This window comes from Pinus tabuliformis, chromosome 1_2, assembly GCF_031772625.1.
Source record: "Pinus tabuliformis cultivar Carrire ecotype Pingquan chromosome 1_2, CPIR1, whole genome shotgun sequence".
Lineage (NCBI taxonomy): Eukaryota > Viridiplantae > Streptophyta > Pinopsida > Pinales > Pinaceae > Pinus > Pinus tabuliformis.
This window is the reverse complement of record NC_142298.1, coordinates 657,640,134-657,663,622: the sequence shown is the minus strand read 5'-3', so window position 1 is coordinate 657,663,622 and position 23,489 is coordinate 657,640,134. Positions and strand designations below refer to the sequence as shown.

Sequence of the window (23,489 nt, the reverse complement as noted above, 5' to 3'; positions counted from 1 at the left end):
AATGGGACTGTCGAGTATTGCTACCCACCAGAAAGTGGATAACCCATACAAGAATTTTTTTTCTACTCTTTGGATGGCTAGCCAGCCAGCAGCACTATATGATCAGCACATAACATGATGCCAAGATCCTCGACTTCATGGTCGAGTCAAATTTCTCTCCCCCACAACAGATATTCCCTCTCCCCCCTCCTCGTGTCATCTTTTCTTTGAGTGGGATATCAAGAGAGCAGTCAAAGCTATGAGCACCAAAAGTGTAGTGGATGAGGAAGGATTTCAGGTAGAATTCCTGAAGCATGGCATGAGGAGGCTCGTCAATGATATTCAAAAGTCTATTGTTAGTTTGTAGACTTTTGAAAAGCATTTGCTACTGTGCCCAGCGAGGCATTATTCCAGAGGCTCCGAGACATTGGCATATATTAGACCCTTCTGGTAGCCATCATGAGACTATACGAGTCAATTTTGGGTTGCCACAAGATGGCACATGGCCTTTCTAACTTTATCTAGAGTACCATTGGGGTAAAACAAGGGTGCCCCTTCTCGCCGACCCTCTTCGGGATTTACATTAATGAGATGGAATCTTTCCTTCATGAGAACATGGCCTTTCTAACTTTATCCAGAGTACCATTGGGGTAAAACAAGGGTGCCCCCCTCACTGACCCTCTTCGAGATTTACAATGATGAGATAGAATCTTTCCTCCATGAGCACATCTAGAGGGGGATGGTTGCCTTCTACATCAAGTGTTGATCTCCCTGCTCCTTTTTGTCGATGACTTGGTCTTGTTGGTATCTACTGTTGAGGGCTTGCAAAGACAAATCAACGCCCTAGCCAGCATTTGTGACCTTCCATAGTTGACGGTAAACATAGGTAAAACTGAGGTTATGATCTTCAATACTTTGAAGAAAACTCTTAAAAACATGCATTTCTATTTCCAAGGGGAAGAGATTGAGGTCACCACATTATACATCCACCTAGGAGTACAGTTCCCCAGACCTCATTTCAATATGCAGCAAGCCCTCCAGCCTCGACTTAGCAAAGCGTATAGTTCCTTGTCCCATATCGAGAGATAGTGCTTCCAAAGTCAGTTTTAGGAAATCTCGTCCAAAGGTCAAACTCTAACTCATGGACACAATTATTAGACCCATGGTCCTCAATGGCTCTGAAATTTGGGGATTGAGCTTCATATAGACAAACTGGGGACAAATGGAGAGAGTCCATACCTTGCTTCTTAGGTGCATATTCCGACGCAAACATACAGTCCCATAGCCCATTATTCAAGTAGATTTTTGTTAAAATTGGCAACTAGGGCCAAACTCCATATGGGTCACCTTATTTATGGAAGTTGATATTTTTCTTGGATTCCTCTCTCCGAGAGGTGTAGGATTGATCTAAAGATCATCCGATTCCGACATGTATTTATGGAGATATGAATTTATTTGTATTATTAACAATTTGTCAAGGTCGGCTAGCAAGAAAATTATGCCCAGCTCAACCTCAACATTGCATTGAAATAGAGGAGACCTCAAGCCATTTGAGGGACACATTATTATCTCATGATCTCTCTCCACATGTTTTGGGTTTCTCTTCTCTCAAGGAAGACATAAAGGAAAGAGTCATCAAAGAGAGTCCTAGCCGCAATCAAAGAAGAAGGCCCTAGCCGCAGTCAAGAGAGGCTCCTAATCCGCAGCAAAAGCAAGCCCTAGCTGCAGTTGAAGGGAGAGCCCTAACAGTCTTGAGAAGAGATCTACGTTGAAGGGAGATTTGGCCGCAGCTAAAGGAGCCCTAATCCGCAGCTAGAAAAAGGCCTAAAGCCGCAGTCAATAGAGGCCTTAAGACACAGCTAAGGAGAGACAGCAAAAGGAGACCTAGTCGCTGTCAAAAGAAGGCTCTTATACACAGCTAGAAGGAACCCTAATCCACAACTAAGAGAAGTCATAAGACAGAGCAAAAGAAGCCCTAGAAGCAGCGTGGAGGCTATAGGTACAGCGTGGGAAAGAGAGGTTGTTTGGGTGACGCAGCTATGTTAGAGAGATAGGTCTATGCGTTGGGCTTGAAACTGCCCCAAAGGAGCAGCGTGGAGGGCAGCATCCCATTGGGGGACAGTCGCAGTCAATAGGAGCAATTATGGGCCAGTTTGATGGGCTTTTAGGGATTGTGGTTAGTGCCCTAACTAGTCTCAGAATTGTAGTATTGCAGCAAGTTAAAGTGTTGGCATTCTTATAGGCTAAATGTTGTTGTGTTAAGGGTGGTTAGACACTATTTTGGAGACGGTTATTATGTGTTAGGCTGCAGGCCATAGCATCATAGTAAGGGCTACTAAGGGAAGTCAAGAATGTGCCACAGTTTCATAGGAAGGACTTATTCATGTGCCCTAACCAGATCAGCAAATCAATACTGCCAAGGAAGCTTAGGGTTGCTGCAAGTACCCTAATCAAAATAGCTATCTACTGCAGAATGAAATCAGATTTATGAGCAGTGTTTGGGTTGATTGTATTAAAGTTGCCTAGGTTTGATCAAGCTACCTAGAGGTAGAATTTTGCCATGCTTGACCAGCATTGACTTCTCTAATCAAGGCTTTAATGCTGCTATCATAAAATATCAGTTTTGTATATTTGTACTATCTCTCTCTTTGCTGAACTATTGAAAAATATAAGAAGAATTGATCAAGGGTTCCCCACATTGGGGTTTGTCCCTGGCTGGTGCCACTGTTAATTTGTGGTAGCATCGGATGTGCTCTGGCCATGAAAATTGGTGGAGAGGCTAAGGCACATAAGATCTCCAAGACCCAGAAATGGTTTGCGGAAATTCTACCTGGATGGAGAGATATTAAAACAATTAATATTTTTAAAGGTGTTCCTAAGTCTAAACTTAGGAAAATTAAAAGTATTAATGGGTATTAATATAAAACTGGGTGAGAATGTTCTAAATGACATGGATCAAGCCAAATCTAATATAGACGTTGATTAGGGACTTAATCTTGGTCGTTGAAGACTCAACAGGAAAAGTATAAGAGGAGGCTTGAGAGTCAGTTGGAGACACACAAAATTGATCAGCCAGTTCGATTTTCTGGAGCGGGGTTTTGTTGAGAGAATCGAGCTAGTGATCTGTTGCAGCGAGGGGCAGTTCAGCACGAGGCCGAGAATACATAGTAGAAAGGCAGAGATAGTGCCAAAGAGACAGCACAGAGCGCGGAGAGGGTGACGCAGAGGCGGCTGGGAGCTACGCAGAGGCTGAAGAGGCTAGCGTGGGTGACGCAGAGGGTCTGAGAGCTGACACAAAGAGCCAGGGCACTGATGCAAAGGCTTCAGTAGCTACGCAAAGGCTAGCAGAGTTGATGCAAGGCCAAGAGGCAGCGCCGGTAGATTTTCGTAGGGCAGACTGAGTGCTGGTGAGCTGAGAGGTTGACGCAATCCCTATTAGAGTGACGCAAAGTAGTGGAAGTTGCCATAGTTTTTCTGGGATCGTTCATCCGGTGATTGATCAGCCAGAATATCTGTCTCCGAGGAGAGGTACTACTGTCGTCAGCATTCTCTGTTGGGTGAGCCATTTCTAGCACCCTAGTTGTATTCAGAAACTGCATAATAATAAAACCCTCATATCTGTTGCACCAGTTTTCCCGCATTGGGTTTTTACGGGGACGATTGTCCAAAAATAATGGTGCCCCTTGTCTCACTTATTTCAGTTGTTGTTATGTATACGAGTTAAGGTTGCATTTGTGTTTATTTCAGTAATTATATTTATAAATAACTTGTGAATGGAATGAACAAGTAAGAGAAATTAAACCTGATAATGCAGTAGGGATTTCTAACGTGTCAGACTTAGAAATTTCAACAGCCACATCTTGTGTCATCTTGTCTTGGCTTGTTTTCTACTGTTTTTGTTTATGTTCTATCTGCATTTTACTATCATGCTGATGTGATTGCTAATCTGGATATTGATATTGGGCTAATAAGAAAATTGAAGTAAATTGCTCTTAAGCATAGAACATACTAAAAATTAACATGGTATCAGAGGTGAGGTGAAGACAAAGCCCAAGCAAGAGTGAAAGAGCAATTACCGAAGAGAGTTGGAAAGGACACAAGGCTCAATGGGTTCCTCATCCCACTTCCCGGCTAAAGACAAGCTCTGTGAAAAGTCAGACTATCACAGATGGAAGATGATCCTTGATCTGACATTAGAAGAACCGGAAGTGTTGGATTATGTGAAGGGTAAAATCCTTGAGCCTCCATCAAATGCACCGATTGCTACAAAGAGCAAGTACAACAAGGCTGAAGTCAAAGCGAAGAAGATTATCAAAGATTCCATTGACAAGCGTCTGGTGGCCTATATCTCCGATTTGAACACCTCCAAGGAGATCTACAACAGATTGCTAAGCATGTTCAAGGTTAGTGATGCAAATCAAATTTTATTTCTCAAAAATAAGTTTAAGGATATTAAGAAGGGCAAAGATGAGGATATTCAATCCTACTTCTTAAGAATCACCGAGATCAAGAATGATCTTCTTGCGATTGGAGAAATTATATCTGACAAGGAACTGACTATCACTACCCTTGGAGGGCTCCCACCCAAGTGGTATATATTTAGAACCACTATTCTCAATAATGATTGAATTCCGGGATTTGAAGAATTGATGTCAAGATGCATTCAAGAAGAAACAAGAATGGTGGAGCAAGAAATGCCTTCTAATAGAGGCAACCCCGTTGCATTCTCCGCTCATGCCAAAAGGAGAAATAATGCAAGGTCTAAAGGTCATTTCCATGGAAAGCATGGATCTAAGGGAGGAATGAAAGGCAGATGCTTTGCTTGCAATAAGTTCGGTCACTATGCAAGGGAGTGTCCAAATAGAAGGGACACATCACATGATGATGATCACTATCATTCCAGGGGCAACTACAACAACAACAATTGAAGGAATCACAGGTACAATGGCAAAGGAAAAAGGAATGCGGGACATCAAGGAAATTGTCGACCCTCCAAGAAAGCAAGGAACTCCAGGTATGAAGAATCGAATGTTCTTAACAATAAGCAAAAGGAGTATTATCTTATATCGGCCCTCTCCACTACCTCTCCTCCGGACACTTTGGGGAATTGACTTATTGATAGTGGTGCTTCAAGGCACTTCACCGGATACAAGGAAGCTCTCTCTAATTTGATAGAGAAGGAAACAAACTTGGAGATTATTCTTGGAGACAATGCCACCTATCCCATAAAAGGTGTAGGAAATGTTACTCTTCAATTGAATCAGGGTAACACGATTCATTTACAAGAAGTTTTGTATGTACCTGATCTCAAGAAGAACCTAGTGTCCATTTTGGCAATGGAAGACAAAGGATACAAAGTGGCATTCATCAATGGAAAGGTATGTGTTTGGAAAAAAAAATTAAAGATGATTTTACTCTTGGGTTCATGGGTGGCACTTTGTATCAAGTTGTAGGAAGTCCATTGGGGGCCATGTCTTGTGACACATCTCTACAATCTGAACTATGGCACCGAAGGCTTGACCATATTCATTACAAGGCCCTACCCGATGTGAGACAGATGGTGACAAGGATGTCTGGGTTCAAAGGAGAGCATGAAGGTATATGTTCGAGATGTACTGAGGAAAAACTTACAAGGGGACCATTCCTCTCAAGTAATATCAAGACCACAGATTTGGAACAACCCGAGGGGCTTGAGGTTCATGACTAGGAATCTCATATATGCAGGTTGAAGAAAGCTCTCTATGGTTTGAAGCAAGCACCCTAAGCTTGGTATGAGAGGATCGATAGCTATCTGATGAAGTTGGGATTCACTAAGAGTGAAGTCGACCTAAACCTTTACTTTAAGGTTGAAGATGATAGACCTCTCATACTAGTGCCTTATATGAATGACCTCTTTCTGACAGGTGCAGACCCTCTCATTCACAAATGTAAGAGGGAGTTGGATTTTGAATTTGAGATGAAGGACCTAGGACTGATGTACTACTTCCTAGGGTTGGAATTCTGGCAAAAGCAAAGAGAAATTTTCCTATCTCAAGGAAAATATGTTGTGAAGATATTGGAAAGATTTGAGATGGTGGACTGCAAGCCTGTGACTACCTCGATAGAGCTTAACTTTAAGAAGTTATGCAGTAGTGCTGCCGGACCTGAATTGGGAAATGTTTCTAAGTATCGTCAACTCATAGGAGCACTGATGTTCTTGTTGAACTCCCATTTGGATATATGTTTTGCAGTTAACACGTTGAGCCAATATATGTTTGAGCCTCATCACACACATTGGATTGGTGCCAAGAATCTTCTGAGATATCTTCGAGGCACAATCACTCATGGACTGAGATACACTGCCGAAGATATGAGGGTACATGGTTATTCTAATGTTGATTGGGCAGGCAGTGTGATGAATCGCAAGAGCACTTCTGGGTGTTGTTTCTCTTTGGGTTCTGCTTCAATATCCTAGATGAGCAGGAAGCATAAGTCGGTTACTTTGATCACCGCTGAGGCCGAATACATAGCTACGAGTATGGCCACTTGTGAAGTTGTTTGGTTGAGGAAACTCTTCAGTGAGCTATTTAGACATGTGTTGGATACCACCATGATCCTTTATGACAACCAGAGTGGGATCCGATTATCAGAGAATCCGATATTTCATGATCACTCCAAGCACATAAACATCAGGTACCACTATATCTGTGATATGGTACAACGATGAGTAATAGGGCTCCAACACATTGGGACTGATAAGCAGGTCGTCGATATTCTGACGAAGCCTCTAGGAAAGGTCAAATTCTTGACCTTCCAAGAACAACTAGGAGTCGTGGAGAGATCCTCTTCTGAGGGTCCTGTATGATATGGATATTGAGCTCTGGGAGCTCCAGGGGGCATGGGGTACTTCTTGGAGCGACGAGCAACCATAGGGTGAGTGGTTCCGCCTTCCCCTAGTGGTTTTCTATGGAGACAGGATGGGTGGTTCATCCTTCTCTTGCTAAGACACAATCATAGGGTGAGTGGTTCGGCCTTCCCCTAGTGATTTGTTGTGTACAGGGTGAGTGGTTCAGCCTTCCCCTGGGGTATCCCATGGCGAGATGTAGGCAGGATGAGTGGTTCATCCTTCTCCTACTGAGACATCCTACCCATGTGGTATGGGACTCATGGGAAGTACCTCTCATCTGCCCAACGAGTAGGGAAATGAGGATAGGGACCATAGTACTACCAATGGACACATTCAGTACTACCGTACTCCCTATGCAATGATGACCTATATTGATCTAGGATCAATCGGAATTGACTTCGGGTCAGTAAGAGTGGTATGACACACTCTCTTTTATCTGGAACTGACTTGGGGTCAGTAAAAGTGGTATGAGACACTCTTTATGTTGGAATTTCTAAGTCTAACTGTTAGAAACCCTTCATGTACATTTCTGATTTATTTCTGCCTACTTGTTCTAATTAATTAACAAGTTATTTACCATGTAAATACTGAAAATAAATACAAGTGCATGCTCAACACATTACAGATCATCAACTGAAGGAAACAAAACAAGCACATAAGTGACACCGTTGTTTTTGGAACAATGTCCCCGGAAAAACCCAATGCGGGAAAACTGATGCAGCTATCTGAGGGTTTTAATTATTAAGCAGTTTCAGAATACAATCTGGGTGCCAAAACTGGCTCACCCAATAGAGAATAATCTCGGTAGTAGTACCTCTCAGTCGGAGACAGATGTTCCGGTTGAAACCCCGGATAAACACTCCGACATCTCCCAGCTCCAATCTGCCCCACGAAAACCCCAGCGTCAGCCCTTTCTGGCACAGCGTCACCCTAGCTCTCCCTGTGTCAACCTCTAGAGGCACTGTGTCAGCCCTTAGAGCCTTTGCGTCACCCACGCTGGCTCTCTGAGGCACTGCACAGCTCCTGACTGCCTCTGCGTGAGCTCTAGCTGGCTCTGTGTGAACCTCTGGCTAGCTCTGCATCCCTCTCTCTCGATTTCTACGTTGATCCTCCTGGTACTATCTCTGCCTCTCCGCTTCTGTATTCACTGCCCCTCAGCTGTTGTTGAAGTTTCTAAGTCTTCCAGTTAGAAACCCTCCATGACCTTTACTGAATTATTCCTACCTACTTATTCCGTTACTTAACAAGTTATTTACAATGTAAATACTGAAAATAAACACTAGTGCATGCTCAACATATTACAGATCATCAACTGAAGGAAACAAATACAAGCACACAAAATGACACCGTTATTTTTGGACCAATGTCCCCGGAAAAACCTAATGCAAGAAAACCGATGCAGCCATCTAAGGGTTTTTTTATTAAGCAATTTCAGAGTACAATCTGGGTGCCAAATCTGACTTACCCAACAAAGAATACCCTTGGCAGTAATATCTCTCAGTCTAAGACAGATGTCATGGCTGAAACCCCGGATAAACCCTCTGGTAGCTCCACAACTCCAATCTGCCCAAGAAACCCCAGCGTCAACGTCTCTGGACTGCGTCAGCCTCTCTCTACCCAACGTTGGCCTTGCATCACCCTGAATAGGCCTGCATTAGCCTCAGGAGTCCCTGTGTTAGCCTCAAGAGGCCCTGCGTCAGCCTTTTGGCGGTCTGTGTCAGCTACGCCGGCCTCTCTGAAGCACTACGCAGCTCCTGGCTGCCTCTACGTGGCCCTGCATGAGCCCTGGCTGCTACTGCGTCACTCTCTCTGGCTCCTGCGCTAATCTCCCGGCACTATCTCTGTCTCTCTGTTTCTCTGTACTCACTACCCCTCAGCTGCAACTCCGATCACTGATTCTATCTCTCTTAGCAAACCGTTCTCTAAAATAGAATGACTGATCATCTAGTGTGTTCTCCAAGTGACCCTCAAGCCTCCTCTTATACTTTTCTCGTTGACATATCAACGGACGCGATTAAGTCCCTAATCGACGGCTAAGATTAGATCTGCCTTGATCCATGTCTTTTGGACCATTCTAACACAGTTTTATATTAATTCACATTAATATTTTAATTTCCCTAAGTTTCAACTTAGGGACTCCATTAAAAATATTAATTATTTTAATATCTCCCAAACTGTTTAGAATTCGCCCAAACCCTTTCTAGGTATTAGAGATCTCATGTGCCCTAACCTTTCCACCAAATTTCGTGGCTAGAGCACATCCGATGCTACCCCAAATCAATAGCTGCAACTTTGATCACTCTTTCGACTTCCTCAGTAGACCCTGCCCCATAAAATCGAAATCTTGATCAACTCGGTGTATTCTCCAAGTGACCCTCAAGCCTCCTCTTATACTTTTCCCGTTGACAATTCAACGGCCGAGATTAAGTCCCTAATCAATGGCTAAGATTAAATTTGGCTTGATCCATGACTTTTGGACTCTTCTAACACAGTTTTATATTAATTCACATTAATATTTTATTTTCCCTAAGTTTAAACTTAGGGACTCCATTAAAAATATTAATTATTTTAATATCTCCCAAACTATTTAAAATCTGCCCAAACCATTTCTGGGTAATGGAGATCTCCTATGCCTTAGCCTCTCCACCAATTTTCGTGGCTAGAGCACATCCAATGCTACCCCAAATCAACACTCCCTCTTAGCGAAAACTGTGCTCTAGTAATACTCCTCACTGAATATCACCCTGATCATCTGGCATCAGTCCTTGTGTTGATGCTAAGCCTGCTTCCCAACATCCTCTGCTCTGTTGCATCATATACTGTTACCCATGGCCTTGCCACTGCCACTGCTGCATCCATACGGCAACCCCTCTCATCATGCTGCATAGTGTTGCCCATAGCATTGCCACTGCTAACTGGTGCACTGCAACTCAGTTACTCAGAAGTAACTGATCTCCCAACTCTGACATCTCTGTCAAGCTAGAGACACCCTCGATGTTGAAACTCCCTCTGTCACTGACAAGTGCTCCCTCTCTAACCTCTGCGCTGCTGCAACAACTCTATGCATCTCGCACTGTTGCCTCACGTTGTCCTGGGAATTCTGCACTGTAGCTCCCTCCGACGCTCCATCTGCATCCGTCAGTACTGCTACTCTTCTTCGGGGCTCCCGTAGTAAGGTATAATCCAAGAGGTTGGGTACCTTGAGGAACTTGCCCTTCATCACCTACAGTCCATCTGACTACAGCTCAATGTCCCCCCACTTCCTCTCAAGTGGCGTATGAGCACTCATGGCACAGTCATCATCTGTCTCCACTTCCTTCTCCGCCCTTGCTGGCACAGCCTTGGTCTCGGAAGCGTCTCCTTTGCTCTTCTTCCTCGAACACTGGCTCGCATAGTGACCTAGTTCCCGACAGTGGAAGCATTTGACCTTGGAGAGGTCCTTCTTATTGTGTTTCTCCTGCTTTCCCTCAGATGCTAGGGCAGCATCCTCCTCTTCCTCCTTGATTCTGATCCCCTTACCGTTGTTTCCCGCTTTGCTCAGCCTTTTCTGATCTCTTCTTGGCAAAGAGCCACCCACATTTCCTCCCAATCTGGAAGGGTCGCCCTACCTTGTATGCTCTGGACAAACACCTCCCAGTATTCAGAGACTGCGTTCAAGGCTGTTCTCACCATCAATTCTTGATCTAGCGTGGCCCCTATGGAAGTCAGTTGATCCCAGATCTCCTTCAATCGACCAAGGAAGGTGTCGATCTGTTCCCCTTTCTGCATCTAGTATGACTGCAGCTGATTTTCAAGTAGCATCCTTCTCTACACAGAAGTGTGCTGGTACAATTTCTTTAGGGCCTCCCACATCTCATTTGTCGTGTCCTTTTCGGCAATATGTGGTACTACATGGTCCTTGACCCTGTCAAGGATGATGATCTTGGACCTCGCCATTGCCTCCTCGTACTACTTGTTCTCAGCTGGGTCAACTGGGATTGCTATCGTCCTCAAGGCGAAGTACTTAACACGATTCTTGTCTAGAACGGACAAGATTTTGGCCTTCCAGACTACGAAGTTTGAGGCTTCGTCCAATCTATCCTGGTCTCTTACCCCATTCACTACTGTCTTGCTGCTCCTCTACTTCCCTCTTGGAAGTTCTTGGTGTGACTCCCTTTGACCCTCGATTTCCCTCCTGGAAACCCTTCTACCAATGTCGAGATGCCCCCACTCCGATCGTTAGTGCAACTGCACCATTTATCCGAGTTTCTTGACTAGAAATCCTCGGTAACAATTCCCTCCTCCTTGGTCTTGCCATGTTAGGTACTGTTCTGACTACAGTACCCCACTAGCTTCACTTTGCAACTTACCCAGAGCCTCTTAAGCCCCAGCAAACTGAAGGTTAGAACTTCTAGGCTCTGCACAATCACGGCATCATCAAAATCCGAACCTCCTAGCCACGGGCGTCAATCCTTCCTGAATGAGAAAGATGACCGGGCACTGCGTAGGTCGAGTCTGCTCCCCTCTGCCACTGCGCTAATCCTCTTCCCAGCTCAAACTTGATGACGCAGGCATTGTGTCATCCATTCCTTACTGCTTCTCTCTTAGGAACAGCGTCTGTCACTCGGGACAACTGTTTTCTGTTGCCGCTTCTTTGCTCGGCTGATGTCCTCAGTTCTCCTATGATCTGCAACCACACTCTAATACCATGTTGGAATTTCCAAGTCTAACTATTAGAAACCCTTCATGTACATTTCTGATTTATTTTTTCCTACTTGTTCTAATTAATTAACAAGCTATCTACCATGTAAATACTGAAAATAAATACAAGTACATGCTCAACACATTACAGATCATCAACTAAAGGAAACAAAACAAGCACACAACTGACACCGTTGTTTTTGGACCAATGTCCCCAGAAAAACCCAATGAGGGAAAACCGGTGCAGCGATCTGAGGGTTTTAATTATTAAGCAGTTTCAAAATACAATCTGGGTGCCAAAACCAGCTCACCCAACAAAGAATAATCTCGGCAGTAGTACCTCTCAGTCGGAGACAGATATTCTAGCTGAAACCTCGGATAAACACTCTGACAGCTCCCAGCTCCAATCGGCCCCACGAAAACCCCAGTGTTAGCCTCTAGGGACTGCGTCAGCCCTTTCTAGCCCAGCATCACCCTAGCTCTCCATGCGTCAGCCTCTGGAGGCACTGCGTCAGCCCTTAGAGCCTCTATGTCACCCACGCTAGCTCTCTGAGCCACTGTGCAACTCCTGGCTGCCTCTGCGTGAGCCTTGGCTAGCTCTGCGTGAACCTCTGGTTGGCTCTGCGTTCCTCTCTCCCAGCTTTTGCGTTGATCCTCCTGGTACTATCTCTGCCTCTCTGCTTCTGTATTCACTACCCCTCAGCTGCAACTCTGATCACTCTTTCGACTTCCTCAGCAAACCCTACCCCAGAAAATCGAAATCTTGATCAACTCGGTGTATTCTCCAAGTGACCCTCCAGCCTCCTCTTATACTTTTCTCATTGACAATTCAGCAACCAAGATTAAGTCCCTAATCGACAGCTAAGATTAACTCTGGCTTGATCCATGACTTTTGGACCCTTCTAACACAGTTTTATATTAATTCACATTAATATTTTATTTTCCCTAAGTTTAAACTTAGGGACTCCATTAAAAATATTAATTATTTTAATATCTCCCAAACTGTTTAGAATCTGCCCAAACCATTTCTAGGTATTGGAGATCTCCTGTGCTTTAGCCTCTCGACCAATTTTCGTGGCTAGAACACATTTGATGCTACCCCAAATCAACACTTTATATGGGACTGACTTCGGGTCAATAGAGAATGGTATGATACATTCTCGATCACTTCTTCTGCTTCATAGTTCAGCAGAGCAGAGCAGTGCATTGATGGCAAAGATAGTACCAACTGACACATGGATTAGCAGATGGAGTTCTCCCTAGTTGAGAGGGAGTGTTAAAATTGGCAACTAGGGCCAAACTCCATATGGGTCACCTTATTTATGGTAGCTGATATTTTTCTTGGATTCCTCTCTCCGAAAGGTGTAGGATTGGTCTAAAGATCATCCGATTCCGACATGTATTTATGGAGATATGAATTTATTTGTATTATTAACAATTTGTCAAGGTCGGCCAGCAAGCAAATTACCCCCAGCTCAACCTCAACGTTGCATTTAAATAGAGGAGACCTCAAGTCATTTGAGGCACACATTATTATTTCATGATCTCTCTCTCCACATGTTTTGGGTTTGTCTTCTCTCAAGGAAGACGTTGTGGAAAGAGTCATCAAAGAGAGTCCTAGCCACAGATCAGATGTGCCCTAGCTACAGTCAAAGGAGGAGGCCCTAGCCATAGTCAAGAGAGGCTCCTAATCCGCAGCAAAAGCAAGCCCTAGCCGAAGTTTAAGGGAGAGCCCTAGCAGCAGTCTTGAGAAGAGATCTAGGTTGAAGGGAGATCTGGCCGCAGTTAAAGGAGCCCTAATCTACAGCTAGAAAAAGACCTAAAGTCGCAGGCAATAGGAGCAACTCTGGCCAGTTTGATGGGCTGTTAGGGACTGTGGTTAGTGCCCTAACTAGTCCCAGAATTGCAGCGTTGCAGCAAGTTAAAGTGTTGGCATTCTTATAGGCTAAATGTTGCTTCGTTAAGGGTGGTTGGACAATATTTTGGAGACAGTTGCTATGTGCTAGGCCACAGGCCATAGCACCACAGTAAGGGCTACTAAGGGCATTCAAGGATGTGTCACAGTTTCATAGGAAGGACTTATTCAAGTGCCCTAACCAGATCAGCAAATCAATATTGTCAAGGAAGCTTAGGGTTGCTACAAGTACCCTAATCAGAACAGCTATGTACTGTGGAATGAAAACAGATTTATGAGCAATGTTTGGGCTGATTCTATTTACAGTTGCAAGCCAAAGTTGCCTAGGTTTGATCAAGCTACCTAGAGGAAGGACACTGCCATGTTTTACCAGCATTGACTTCTCTGGTCAAGGCTTTACTGCTGCTGTCATAAAATATCAGTTTTGTATATTTGTACTATCTCTCTCTCTGCTGAACTATTGAAGAATATAAGAAGAATTGATCAAGGGTTCCCCACATTGAGGTTTGTCCCTGGCCGGTGCCAAATCTTGTGTCATATTGACTTGGCTTGTCTTCTATTGTTTATGTTTATGTTCTATCTGCATTTTACTATCATGCTGATGTGATTGCTAATCTAGATATTGATATTGGGCTAACAAGAAAATTGAAGTAAATTGCTCTTAAGCATAGAACATACCAAAAATTAACAATTTTGGTGGCCACCCCTTTCGCCTCGATGTCATATTTTGGTTGGTTTTGTTCCCCCACATATCAGAGCTTCTAGGGATTCAACTGTCGGGAGTGACCAATACCCATACCTTGCACTTTGTTCCTCAGAGGCCCTTGCTTTGACTCACCCCTTAGGCCAAACATGAGGTTGGTTCTCATATGTTTCTCGACTTCTCTAGATACTAACCATCTCCCCAAAGCGTCTTCCCCTATTCAGATTCTCCCTTGTTGCACTGAGCCATCTCGTGTTGCCCAGACAGGTACTGAATCAGTCCATTAGAGAGGATATCTACAAATTGTACATTAATGTCACTTGGACTTCCCCCTCGACGGACCTAGGTCCGAAGATGTCTTTCTACCTTGAGTATTTCCTAAGGTTATAGGATGGCATCATCGTCCACCCCCAAACATGCGCAGCCATTGGACGCACTCACTTAGGATCCCTTTGAGCTAGCTTCGAGTTGGTTCTCATCAACTCTGACTGGAGATTGACCACAATATACCAAGATCTTATAGGGTTTGCCAAGTGTTTCACCTTCAAGAGCCAAAGACAAAGCAACACCTGATTTTTAGGTGCCCCCTATACTACGAGATCAGAGGGCACCACTACTACCTCTACAGAGATTCAAGAAGATCCCTTTCTACCTTCTTCTAGTATATTGACTAAAGATGTCTAGCCCTCTTCATCAAGGAAATATTCAAACACAGATCGATCCTACAAACCACACCTCACTCAAGGACGATACAAAATATCACATCATACTTCTAGGTTGATCCAAATGATTGAAGAAACAAGCAACGAGTTGAGTTCCAGAATATTTTAAATAGTAAAACAGTGGGACCTCAAGTCTCCCCTCAACCCCACCCTTTAGGAGGCCAACTGGTATCCTTGAGACAATTGCGAAGGTGTCGAACAACACATCAGTTCACTCACCCAGAGCATCAAATGGATTAGTTCCAAACAGTTGCCAAGTTGGATGCCCCCCTCGACGGACTCCTTCCTAACCTCAACAAAGCAGACAAAGACTTGTCCATAGCTTCTTTCCTTTGACGGTGGATGCTAGGAGTATCCCTCGCTCTTACATCCCCCCGAAGATCATGTAGCCGGACACCTTGTTGGATACAAAGGACTCCAATAGCGAGCCAACACCACTGTCATCCCCCTCACCATCAACTATCAAACTCTGGCATTCTTGACATCAATGACCTCCAACCTTGCACGTATTCACTTAGTCTTCTACATCATCGAGGCCTTTGATCCGATTATATACATGGTTATGATGATGTCCTATTGTTGTATCCTTCTTTACTTCATTTTAACATCAATTTAGCTTTGGAATTTTCTAGGACTTGTGTTTGCACTCCCACATTGTAGTAATACTAGATGTATCCTTTAGTCCCATTGACCTACTTTTGTGGTCATTCGTTGGACATTAATAAAATTATCTTATCTTATCTCCCATCTAGCATTCCTTCTAGAAATAAGGTAGGTCATCCATTAGCAAGTACTTTAACCATTTTTGCAATCATGTGCTTTCACTTAATGTTATGGACATACTAATATGGATCAAGAGGAAAACTAGATAATTGATCGATCTACGCTGAATTCTTGTTCCCTTGCTTCACTTGGGAGTTTAGTCTTTGACTCTAGTCAATTGGGACCTGCTCTGAGGCCTTAGAGTTTTATAGGAAGGGGACTACTAGGGAAACACTGATTAAAGTAGCATGTCCAAGGTAATCCATACTAACCACTTCCCCTCCTTCCCCGTTATCCATCTCCATTCTTTGGGTTGGTGGTCATTGCTCATTGGAATTGGCAACCTTCATCCTCCTCCAAGAGTTTGGGGTTGGATACTTAGCCATAGAAGTTGATGCAACTAAAATAAAGATAAAAGCATAAGAAAGACGCAATGAAAGAAAAATGAAAAATGCAAAAGATGCTTGGCACATTTATCTAGAGTGTGGGAAAAAGCCTAGCATGAGCTCTACCCACCTCATTATCCATCACCTAGTTCCTCAAGCATTTGATGCTTCATCTAAAGGAATGAACCCTTGTATTGTTCCTGTTGAAAATTTTCAACAAAATATATAGTGGATACAATTTTCCGCCAGATAATTACTTCCTAATGATTTTCACGCAGTATTCTTATGCCATTGATATCACTAAACAATTATACCAAAAAACATCAATAATAAATGCAGTGGAAACAGTAAAGATCATAGATAGATAGCCATGCACAATAGAGACAATATTTTTACCCTCAGAAACCCAACCTTGGGAGAAAACCCAACAACTTTTTTTTACAAGAAATTATTCTTCAACAAGATTTACAAATCAGCAATTTGTCTAGAAATTTGTGCCAAATATACAAGTGCAATACCAGTCAAACCTAGTCAAAACTTCATCAAGTCAACATTGGTCAAAGACCAATCAAAACAATAAAAAGTCGGCACTGGTCAAATTGTTGTTTGTGGTCAATCGCATGTGCAGCCCTGCGGCAAGTCAAGCTGAGGTAAAATCCACACGTGATCTACGGTCAACTCTGCGGTCAATGTTTTATGGTCTACACTAAAATTAGAGGTCAAATAGCTCAATCAACGCAGGTCATACATGGTCAAACAGTGATAAAGTCAACTCCGTCAATGCCTAGTCAACTCGGCCTCCTTCTCCACATGGGTGGTAGTCCAAAAGATAAGAGAAAGATGTATAGAGAGAAAAGAACTTGCTCTTGCTTGGTGGAGAAAATGAAATGTCACATCATCTATTGATACCAATGTTGCAAACATCAACACCAGGATAAAATCGGCAAGGGATCAAAGAACCAAAAAATCATAAAAATCGGGAAAATATCGGTAAAAATCGGCAAACGTTAGAAAAATTAAGATAACATAAAAATATAGGTAAATATCGGCAAACATCGGCAAAATTAAGATAGCATAAAAATATCAGTAAAAATCAGCGAACATCGACTAGGCCAAAAAATCATGATTTAGCAATAAAATCGGGATGTTATCGAGGTGTTCGTAACACTGATTTATACTTGTCGAATGGGACAAAATAATCCAGGGGACACACCCTTTCACTTGGTTGGGCCAACTTGCACTCCAAAAATAAATTTTTATTTTAATTCATTCTAGGCTGACTTGAAGAGCCCTGTTTCCATGCAATAATACCTCCTAATGCTACGAAAAATAAACACTCCCTCTTAGCAAGGGAGGTATTCTCCTTAACTACAAACAGATTTCCCCTTAGCTAAAATTTCTCCTTTCTCAAGAAAAGTTGATGAGCTTGCTATGTTGATGTAGTGTCCCTTCACATGCATGTTTATAGATATAAATCACTCCATCCTGGAGTAGGCAATGTGAGTAACCTGGGTCGTTTCCCCTTGGCCAAATCAACATGCCCCAGCCAAATCAACATAGCTTATCAAGTAAATGTATCCAACTCCCCTGGTCAAATCAGCATGACCCAACCAAATCAATATGGCTTCTCAGGAGAAGGTCTACCCCTAGCCAAATCAGCATGGACAAACAAATCAACATGACTACTCAGGTGAACGTATCCATCTCTCTTGGTCAAATCAGCATGGATTCTCAGGGGATGTCCTGCCCGATTTGTAACAACATCAACACTCACTCTCAACAAGGGAGACATTATGCATCACACCAAGCTTATCTCTGAATTATACACACTTTGCTCTAGATAGAGGCTTGGTGACAATGTCCGCAATCTGCTCATCTGTGGATATGTACTGAAGCTTCACTGCTCCCTTCTCGAATGAAGTGATATTTGATCTCAATATGCTTTGACCTATCATGAAAAACTAGATTCTTCAAAAGCTTCTATTGGAAATACTAAGAAGGGGGTGAATCAATATTTCTCTTCAATTAGTTAATTTTTTTCTTTACAGAGCATTAATTAGCATTAGCATCAAATCAAAACATAAATCAACACCATTCAACAATGCATGGTATCAAAGACAGTAGACACCAGATTTTTAGTGGAAACCCTTCCGGAAGAAAAACCACCGAACGCTTCTTAATATATGTCTTTTTAAGATTACATCAATGGAAAGCTCCAACTTCCAAGATTCGGCAACTACAACTTGAAGGAGGCTCCAACCCCCTAATTTATCAGTGACAACTAAAAGGAGGCTCCAACACCCTAGTTTACTAACTTCAACTGAAGGACGCTCCAACGCCCTACCTTTATCAGCTTCGACTGAAAGGATGCTTCGACACCCTATGCAGGCTTCAACCTACCCTAGCACCACCCTGCGACCCTGAAGTGTTCTCAAGCTCCAACCTGAGGGAGACTCCACTTTCCTACCTTGCACCACCTTGCCACTATGTTCAACAAGTTGCCACTTACCCTAAAGGCTCCAACCTTCAACTCACACTACTGGACCACGTTTCATATATTTTCAAACTAGATCCCCCTTTGCTCAATAAAATAAATAATCATTAAATAGTTTGTTGGATTTTGTCATTCTGTAGTATTGGCACAAAGTCGTTAGCAAATACAATAGCTTCTTTTATTCAATGATCAAACCCTAGTTGTCAATGCTAATGTTGTACTTCAAATTTTTATAGTTGAAACCCTAGCTTCTCAATTGGGACAAATGTTGCTCCACATATAAATATATATGTTGATAATTGTAGCAGTAGTGAGTCCAATTTTCAATCACAACAATATGCACTATCTCTGTTCTAGCATCACGATCCTATAATATTGTCACTGCTCTCACTATTGACTTGTGCCCACAAGCACAACCCTAGATGCCACCAATCCGAACTATGCCCAACTATAAGTTGTCTCAATTTTTGCCTTGATGAGTTGAGGAGCATAGATTGCAGGACCAATATGTTGCACCAAACCCTAACTTCTTATATCAACATCATCAGCTACTGCAATGTACTTTGTAGCCAAGTAGCGATGTATTCTTCATGCAAATAGATCAATCCTGGACCTTATTGTCAACATCAAACAAGTCATCCAAACATTCACTCCCTACCACGTACATCCAATAATTGGCCTACATTTGTTATTACAAGGTTTAGCAATCTATGACTCACATTGCACACTCATCCAATTATGACATCTGACCAAAACTCAGCTATAGGTGTCTCTTTTGATTCACAGCCTGTAGGGATTCAAATTAGTTGAAGGTGCTCAAACCAAAGGTTAGAGTATACAATTGACTTCAGAACAAGGGCTGGACTAATGGCAAGAATAGGGCTAGAATTTAGATGTAATAGAGGGTTGAGACACAAGTTGACTAGGGTTGAAATTAAGGATAAGATTGAGACTTAAGTAGTGGTAGAATCAAGGCAACACTTCATGCAAATTAGGTAGCTAGAACAGAAAGGTGAAGGCTGGAATAAACACAAGATTTGGAAGCTGGAACGTGACCTGAAATACAAGGGTAGAAAGAGCTAGAGCGAGGATAAACAAAGGCTGAAAGAGCGCTGAAATGCGAGTTGGATAGAGTTGGAACTAGGCCGAATAAGGGCTGGAAAGAGATGGGTAGAAGCTTGGAAATGTGAGGCTAGACAGAGGTTTGGCTAAGGCTAATAACACTTGCGATCCGAGGCAGATATATGTGAATGGGAGTTGTGAACAAGGCCTACACGAAGTTACAAAATTGAAGCAACAATTGAAGCCCCTTTTTCCAAACGAAAAACACAAGAGCGAAGCCCAATTCCCAAAGACAAATAAAATAGAAAATGTGCTTCAGTATTGTACCACCAGTGAACTAGATGCTCAAGGATCAGCAAATTATCCTCATGAAAGTGCGAAATTAGCCTCACAAAAAGTGTGAAGTTAGTTGCGCTAAACTCTGTGATAAGCCAACAGAAATATGCCCAAAAGGGACTTTTGAAATTCGGCCTTCAACTTCTATTATGCCTTGGAAAAAGATCATCAGGGATAGCAAGTTCTCTTCACAGCTAAGAGATATCATTTGGAGGCTAGTCGTGGCCTCTATAAATACTAAAAGTTGTGCCTTTAATTTATGTGAAGTCGACCTGTTGATGGATGGAGTCGACTTGTAATTTGAGGAAGAAATGAATTTTAAAATTCAAAATTAATTCTTTTGGAGCCAAAATCATATGGATATTAGGGTCGACTTGATCAATAAGGATGTATGCTTGAGATTGACCATGACATAATCCCCAAAACCCACAATCACATTGATCTTAACCAATTTAATTCATTATTTAATAAAACTCCTTCTTGGATGTCAAATGATGGGTTGCCACATCATCTTAGTATTGGGCACTTTGATCATAGGATGGGGGGCTTTGACCATTGATTGCCCATATCTCCTCAACCGTGAGGAGTTTCAAGACGTGTCATATATCATTAGAATCGACATGACAAGCAACATCAAACGTCTCCAAGATAAATTCATTGATCTTCATTCCAAAAATCTTAAACAAGTGCGGGGCTTCTAGGGTTTTCTGCCATCCTTCTAGTGTTTCTTGTCCATTGAATTTTTCCACTGAAGTAATTCATGACATATATTAAGAGCATTCAAGAACTGATGTTGGCATCAATGACAACACCATTCAAAATCTCCCCCTTTGTCACTAATGACAACACACATACTCCTCCTATGATTACTACTCCCCTTGACTACATGCCTCTAATCTTCTTTTCCTAATTTCTATCCCCTTTGACATCAACGGAAAAGGGTCACTCTCTGACGAAATATATTCTTCTCATTTCCTACAAAATGTCTGTCTTCCTGTAACTACTCTCCCCCTGACCAATTCTTCTTTTGATGCTTCTTGCAATGGACTACCTTTCTCCCCTTGACATGTTATACCTTTTATGACTTGCCATAGTTAAGCCTTGTTGTTCCACTGAACACAATGTTGATTGACTATTGTTCTAACAACTTCTTCATGTTTGCATTTGTCAACCTGTCAAAGGATAAAATCTTCAAAAGTGCAACCACTGCAACATAGACTCCCCCTCTTCAACATGGGGTAGGGAGTCATCAATCTAGATTGCTCAAAATAGCGTATGAACCAACTCTTTGGCCAGATCATCTTAAACCAAGACATCTTCCATCATAGATTCACCATGAGCTTTTGATTATGCAAAACCTGAAAGCATGAATGTGAAGACTTTCTCATTCACTTGATATTCTTGCTTTTCTTTTCTTCTCCAGACCTTCTTGTACCCTATATTAGGGCCATCCATAGATGATTCCATCTTGTACCTGCAATCACGAGCTACATGCGCATAGTTATGGCATTTGTAATATTCAGCATTGAACCCGAATGAGGGAGAAACTGACATATACTTTCTACTGACAAAATCATTGGAGTATCTGTCTTGAGTTCCTGAAACCTTACTTCTAGGGTTTTGATAATGCTCATCATAATCGTATTGTTAAAATTGACAACTAGGGCCAAACTCCACATGGGTCATCTTATTTATGACAGTTGATATTTTTCTTGGATTCCTCTCTCCGAGAGGTGTAGGATTGATCTAAAGATCATCTGATTCTGACATGTACAAATGAAGATATGAATTTATTTATATTATGGACAAATTGTCAAGGTCGGCCAGCGAGCAAAACAGGCATTCAAACCCCCAACTCATCCTCAACATTGCATATAAAAGAAGGAGACCTCAAGTCATTTTCATCATCATCTCATCTCACATCTCTCTCTCTCCTCTTGTGATTGGGTACACATTTCTGGGCATTCTTTTCTCTCACACATGTGAAGGAAAGGAGGACAGATTTCTATTGACTGTGTTGACCGAGCTGCAGGGAGGTTGTTTGACTACATTGACTTGAAGTGTTGACCTGTTTTGACTTCGGTTTGGGTGAGGTATCTCTATCCTAGCAGGCCGTAGATCTGGGCACTAAAACCGAGGAAATCTGACCTCTCCTTTGACCAACATTGACTGTACTAGGGCTAGCCGCAGAGTTGACTTTCGTTGAATAGTTTTGAATGGACTTTTTCAAAATGTTTTGGGCTGATTAGACTTGCTGTTGGAGGCCAAATTTGACTAGGTTTGACTGAGATGAATTGAGGAAGGAATCTGCCCTGTTGACTAGCGTAGACTTTTCTGGTTAGGGCTTTTTGCTACTGGTATAAATTATCAGATTTGTAAATTGTACTATCTCTCTCTCTGTAGAACTATTGAAGAATATAAGAAGAATTGGTCAAGGGTTCCCCACATTAGGGTTTGTCCCTGGCTAGTGCCACATCTTATGTCCTCTTGTCTTGGCTTGTCTTCTACTGTTTATGTTTATGTTCTATCTGCATTTTACTATCATGTTGATGTGATTGCTAAACTGGATATTGATATTGGGCTAATAAAGAAATTGAAGTAAAATTGCTCTAAAGCATAGAACATACCATTGTTACCTAAAATTAACATGGTATCAGAGGTGAGGTGAAGACAAAGCCCGAGCAAGAGTGAAAGCACAATCACCAAAAGGAAGTTGGACAAGGACAAAAGGCTCAATGGGTTCCTCATCCCACTTCCCGGCTGAAGACAAGCTCCGTGAAAAATCTGACTATCATGGATGGAAGATGTCTCTTGATTTGACCTTGGAAGAACAAGAAGTGTTGGATTATGTGAAGGGTAAAATCCCTGAGCCTCCTTCAAATGCATCAGCTACTGCGAAGACCAAGTACAATAGGGCTGAAGTCAAAGCAAAGAAGATTATCAGAGATTCCATTAACAAGCGTCTGGTGGCCTACATCTCCGAATTGACGACCTCCAAGGAGATTTACAACAGGTGGATCAACATGTTCAAGGTTAGTGATGCTAATCAAATTTTATTTCTCAAAAATAAGTTGAAGGATATTAAGAAGGGGAAGGACGAGGATATTCAATCCTACTTCGTAAGGATCACTAAGATCAAGAATGATCTACTTTCGATTGGAGAGGTCATTCCTGACAGGGAACTTACTATCACTACCCTTGGAGAACTCCCACCCGAGTGGTATATATTTAGAACCACTATTCTCAATAATGATCGAATTTCAGGGTTTGAAGAATAAATGTCAAGATGCATTCAAGAAGAAACAAGAATGGTGGAGCAAGAAATGCCTTCTACTAGAAGCAACCCCACTGCATTCTCTGCTCATGCCAAAAAGAGAAATAATGCAAGGTCTGAAGGTCATTTCAATGGAAAGCCTGGATCTAAGGGAGGAAGGAAGGGCAAGTGCTTTGTTTGCAATAAGTTTGGCCACTATGCAAGGAAGTGTCCAAATAGAAGGGACACATCACATGATGATGATCACAATCATTCTAGGGGCAACTTCAACAACAATGATCAAAGGAATG

The 23,489-nt window shown here is 42.4% G+C and overlaps 1 protein-coding gene across 9 annotated transcripts in view; it reads right to left on the bottom strand.

Moving 5' to 3' along the window:
- LOC149207393 (metal transporter Nramp3-like) overlaps positions 1 to 23,489 on the bottom strand; it is a 405,254-nt gene that overhangs the window by 232,325 nt on the left and 149,440 nt on the right. The gene's annotated exons all lie outside the window — the stretch shown is intronic.